This window comes from Pteropus alecto, unplaced genomic scaffold (assembly GCF_000325575.1).
Source record: "Pteropus alecto unplaced genomic scaffold, ASM32557v1 scaffold40, whole genome shotgun sequence".
Lineage (NCBI taxonomy): Eukaryota > Metazoa > Chordata > Mammalia > Chiroptera > Pteropodidae > Pteropus > Pteropus alecto.
The window spans coordinates 8538962-8544673 of NW_006431919.1; positions in this window are offsets into that span (position 1 = coordinate 8538962).

Here is a 5712-nt window from a genome sequence, read left to right on the forward strand (position 1 = left end):
CTGCTGAATTTCCCATCAACCTAGTGAGTGAGGGCTTAAGAATTAAATTTAATTTGACTTGAAGTAATGTGATGTTCCTGCATCACATTACTTGGGGTCAGGCATGTACGGGTTCCAGTGAGGTATGAGTTACATCAGCCTCTCACGTTAGGTAACTCTGCGTTGCTCCCCATCTGTTCACCCAAAGCAATAGAGTGGAGAGTTCCCCACTCACCATCTCCATCCTGACACGTGATTCCCAACAGCTGCAGTGACACCTGGTGCAAGTCCCCTAACGGCTACCACTATGGATGTGGTTAAAAAATAAATTAAAATGGCATTTTTTAGAGTAGGGATGGGTTAGGGAGCGGAGGAGGCTTAGAGGGAGCTGACTCTGGAGCACAACCCCGGACAGAGTTGGGGGTGCCCTTGCACCACCCATTTCTCATCTACCTTGCCCAGAAGCATTCTTTCCCACACAACGTGAATATTTTCCACCTCTATTGTTATATTTCTTGAAATGCCACCAATAAGAGATTCAATTAAGTTGACATATGCCTATGGAAGGCTTAAGAAGTTATCAGTTGGTTCATTAATTTTGTAACAGGACATTTCGTTGAATTGGGAAATCATTACTTACTCCTCCATTAGCACGAAGGGGCCTGGGTTTTTCCTGGTGTAGGCTGGCTGACCTGTCTGCACCTATATAGTCAGGAGCACAGTGGCTCCCTAGGAGAAAATAGTAACAGCAACAACAATAAAAACTCCAGCTTAATCTCTTGGAATCTCAGAGTTATAAAATTTGCCTGATGGTCTGCGGTGACCTCACCGTGGTCAGATTATAGAAAGGGTGATGAGGCCTCAGAAAGAGAATTCTCTGTGAGGGCAAAGGAAACCAGACTGATGGGCCGTCTCTTGCACTAAAGGTGAAATGTGAATGGGATGTCATTTCGGGACCGTGGGAGTGGCTGACCAGCACCGTTCCCAGCACTTAGAGCAGGTGGACACGCAGCTCACCTTCCGAACACCCTCGTTTTAGCCTGTCATCTCCAAGTCTCTGGCTTCAGAAAGGACACACTCGGCAAGCAAGTGCCATCTGAAGTGGCTAGCTCATGCCTGTTCTTCCCACATCGCTCCAGCCTCCACAAAGCAAAATATTAACAAGCATTTCAATTGCATACAAATTTAAATGTCTTTATAGAAGCAAATTCTCTAAAGACAAGAAACAAATGATAACATGGTGCATAATACTTGCAACGCATACAATCGACAGAAAGATAATTTCCTTGTTTTGTAGAGAACTCATACAAATCAATAAGAATAAATATGAACAAACCAACTGCGAAATGGGCAAAGGATATGAAAAGCAGTTCATAGAAAAACAAGCGCAAATAGCCAATAATGTATGAAAAGATGTTCAGCTTTTTTCTAATTAAAGACATGTAAATCTAAACCACAACACGATGCCGTTTTCACCTATCAGACTGGCAAAAATCTAAAAACATTTGCTAATACTCAGTACTGTTGAATGAATAAGGAAACAGAGACTCTCATTCAGTCAGTGAGCATATTAGTAAATGTAATATTTTGGTTGGGCATTTTGATAATACCGATTATAATTGTAAATACGTATACCCCTTGAGCCATGGTTAAGAGTTTAATCCACTTATACATTTACAGAAGTACACCAGATTATAGACACAAAAATGTTCATTGTAATATTGTTTGTAAAAGGGAAAAATAAATAGGGTTCATTATGGCATATTTCTGTGATCGAATAGTATGCAGCCATTAAGAAGAATATGCTAGGCTATTTCTAAGCTATAATAGATGAAATGTAAAGTGCAGAACGGTGTGCAAAAAATGGTCCAATTTGTGTGAATAAAAAAGAAAATATATGCTAGTGTATGCGTAAAACATTTCTGTAAAGATTCACACAAAAAATTGGGGAATGGGCTAGTCAAGAGTGAGAGAAAGGAATTTTACTTTTCATTTTATATACTTCCAATATATTCATGTTTTTAAAAACCATTTGGATGTCTTGCTTTTATTTTTTGTTAAAGATTTACAGAAATCCTCTGTAGTATGATAGCCTATTTACATGTCTGTGTTCCGTATGAGCCTGAACTTATGGGTTGGGGTGGTGACCAGCAGAAGATATCCTGTGTGAGACAGGTGACATGTGGTAATGCCAGCCCGATTTGCAACATCGCATGAGATACTAATGACAGGCTTACGAAGCTGAGGTCCCCCATGAACAAAGTAGAACCAAGACAGTGAATTATCTGAGTTACTGTTGAAACTCCTCTGTACTTATAGATTTGTGAGATCTAGGATAACCAGGATCATAAGAATGTACGCTTTCTCTCCAGTCCCTTAGCTTCTGACCAGCTCTGGTTAAAGCTTTAGGTAGCATTGCAGCCTGGGGCAGATGATAAATGTGTCATTCATTATTGAATGAAAACAGGGTTTTGCAGATGTCAGTTCTTGAGCAGAAAACCCTAAGGATAGAAGAGCAGTCCTTCGACTATATGCATCTGATACGTCCTGTGACTTGTTTTCCAAGTAACAGTGCTGGCCCATGCAGAGACAGGATGGAAGTCTGTAGGGTGATTTCGCGTATGAGCAGATTAAGGTGCTTGGCGTCAGACCACTTTCCCAAGCAATGAATACCAGTATGGAGAGGGTAGCCCCATCATGTCGGTGAGTCACTTCTTCCAGTCTTAGAGCCCAGTGTGTGGCCGAAGAAAGCACAAAAAAAAAAAAAAAAAAAAAAAAGCTCACTTTTTAAAATCTCCAATTCTCATTCACTGTGGAAATAATACGTGCTGTATAACAATAATCCTTTAACATTAGCAGGCATCAGAGCCCCCTGGAAAGCATCCCCAGAGTACCTGATTTAAAAGGTCCGAGTGAGGCCTGAGAATGCGCATTTTGAGCAAATTCCTAAATGATGCTAATGCTATTGGTCTTGGGACCCTGCTTTGAGAACCAGTGGTTTATAAGGACACTTTATCAACTTTTTTTCTCTCTCATCAACAACCTTCACATCCTTTAGTTGATTTCAAAATTTCTCCTTAAAACTCACCTAAAAGCCATCTTCATTTATGTTCCCTAAACCTTGTACCACTTTTCTCCTTTCTCTTTTCCTGCCATGTGCCCATGCCAGAAAACCCATCCGGCAATGGCAGAAGCCTCCTCGAAAGGATGCGGAGAGGAAAAAACTGAGCAGGCAAAGCCAGAATCCTCTTTCACAGATGGGGAGAGGACTGGGAACACTCGTGTGTTAATTTTCAACCTCTCATCGAACCAGTGGACATTTATCTTCTACCAGGGGCCGGGCATACCAGCAGCACGCAGCAGTGGGTAGCTTTGGTCTCTGAATCTGCCCTGTGGCTGCCTAAGGCTGAGGGCCACTGGGGGTCCTTGTGGCCTCCTTCCCAGAAGGGAAATTTTGGCAAGAACAGGTGAAAGTGTTCCAGAATGTTTGTTTTTAGAAACTCACTCAGTGGGGCCTGGCTCCCTGCAGAGCCCGATCAGCTCTTCTTTCCTGCTCCTCCTTCTCCCACTTCCAGGGCCTCTCTTCTGCCTCCTCAGCTGGATGGCTCCGGGGCGCTGTGCTCTGGGCAGATGTCAGGCCACAGTCACAGGAATTATCCCAGAGGGGACCAGGGCCCCAGGGGAAACAGGAATTATCCCAGAGGGGACCAGGGCCCCAGGGGAAACAGGATCATTCTTTTGTTGGAAGATGGTAGAGCATTTCTTCTTCTGTTTTCCTAGTGGAAAAGGAAGGAAGGAAGGAAGGAAGGAAGGAAGGAAGGAAGGAAGGAAGGAAGGAAGGAAGGAAGGAAGAGAATCTGTTTAGAGTTCACTTAGGTGGTACAGGTTGAATAAACCTTGTTCAAAAAGCCATTCTTTCTCCTCCTCTGAGTGACATTAATCTCCTAAGTAATGCAGTTCCTGTTCAAATTCGAACGTACTTTTCTGGAAGGAGGGGAGACTCAGTCTAGCAGTTAAATGTGTGGTCTTGTAAAGCAGTGGTTCCCAAAATTTGTGGTGTATAGTAACCCGTGGGGGTCTTGGTAAAATGCAGATTCTAATGCAGGAGGTCTGGGCGGGGCCTAAGACTACATTTCCAACAAGCCTTAGGTGATGCTGATGCTGTTCGTCCGTGGACCACACTGCATAGCAAGGTCGTAGAGTACTTAGAACTAGAAGAAACCTTAGGGATAAATTTGGATCTAACTCTTTTACGAATAAGACAACTGGAGACCTGAGTGATTGGGTGACTTCCCCAAGGCCACATATCTTGTTAGTGGCAGAACCAGGTCTAGAACCTGAGTCCTCACTCTCCCAGTCTATGCTTTTTCTACTTCCCCAGAAAGGAAGAAAGGTAGGCACAGAAAACAGGTGCTGGGCACACTAGGGTATGAACATTTAAAAGGAGCACCTGGATGTGAGTAAGCCAACATCCAAGTCAACTCTGCCAGTGGTGCCCAGGTTGGGAGCCTGGACTGTAAACCTCTTCACTAAGGAGCTAGTTCCCACTGACCAGTCACCTGACAGCCACAGATTTGAGAAAAACAAAAATGTGGTGTTTTCCTGAGTCCTGGCTGGGCCTGATAATTTGTGGTGGTTGTCAAGTTAGAATCTTAAGTGAGCTCTTTTATAGACATCAGGCAGCTCCTGGGTAGACAGAATTACCTGGAACAAGGAACTAGGGTGGGACATCCAGGATCCTTGCCAGAATAAACCTTCAGGGAAAATCTAAGAGCAGTTGGTTAGTATAACAGAACCCAGTGGATGTCCGATTCCTGAGAGCCCTCATACTTCCTGGCCTTCTTGTTTTTTATATTGATTCTCCTCTTCCGTATTTTGAAGGTAACATTTTGTCCAAGACAACTAGATATCCTGGAGTTGGAGGTAAACTTTCTAGAAGGGAAAACATTTGTTCTGTAGTGCTGACCAGGCCAAACCACTGTGATTAGCTGAGTTACTAAGGGAAGGCGCTCTGAATCGGATGTTTAAAGACCCATATTTATTCATCCAGTCAATCAGCAAACATTTATTAAGTACGAACTTGTGTGCCCGAATTTAAAGACACAAAAAAATTCTCTATGCACTCAAGGGATTCACTGTGCGGTATGGGAGATGGATAAACCAACTGTTATTTATAATATAGCTATGAGAGATACAGGGAACGCAACCACTGGAGTATAAAGGAGAGACGATGATTTCAGATTGGTTGGTGGGAGAAAGCTTCCTGGAAGAGGTGATTGGTGAACTGAGTTTTGAGAGAAGAGGAGGAAGTGTGGCGGGGGGTAGGGGGCACAGAGAGAACAGCATTTGATGAGACCTTCGTCACTTCCCATCAACATCCCACAGTGAAGTTTAAGAGAGGTGGGTGGGCGATTTGAGAACAATTGAATAAGGACTCAGAGAATTAGAATTCTAATTATGGCAAGAGCCCTGAGAGACCTCAGCAACTATCCTGTTTATTTTCCGTGGGCTGGAGCAGGTGGAGGGAGGGAGGGAGAAATAGAGACCTAGACAGACTAAGCGATTTGCCCACAAACCAGGACAGGGAAAGACTGTTGGCGAGGCTCAGTCCAATCCTTTTTCAAGGTAATTTTTCTTTAAAGTAAAGTTCATCTTTTGCTGTTGATAGAATTTCCTCTGCACATTCCTGCGTTCTCTCTGTAAAACGGGAAACCAGATGGAAGGGACGGGTCA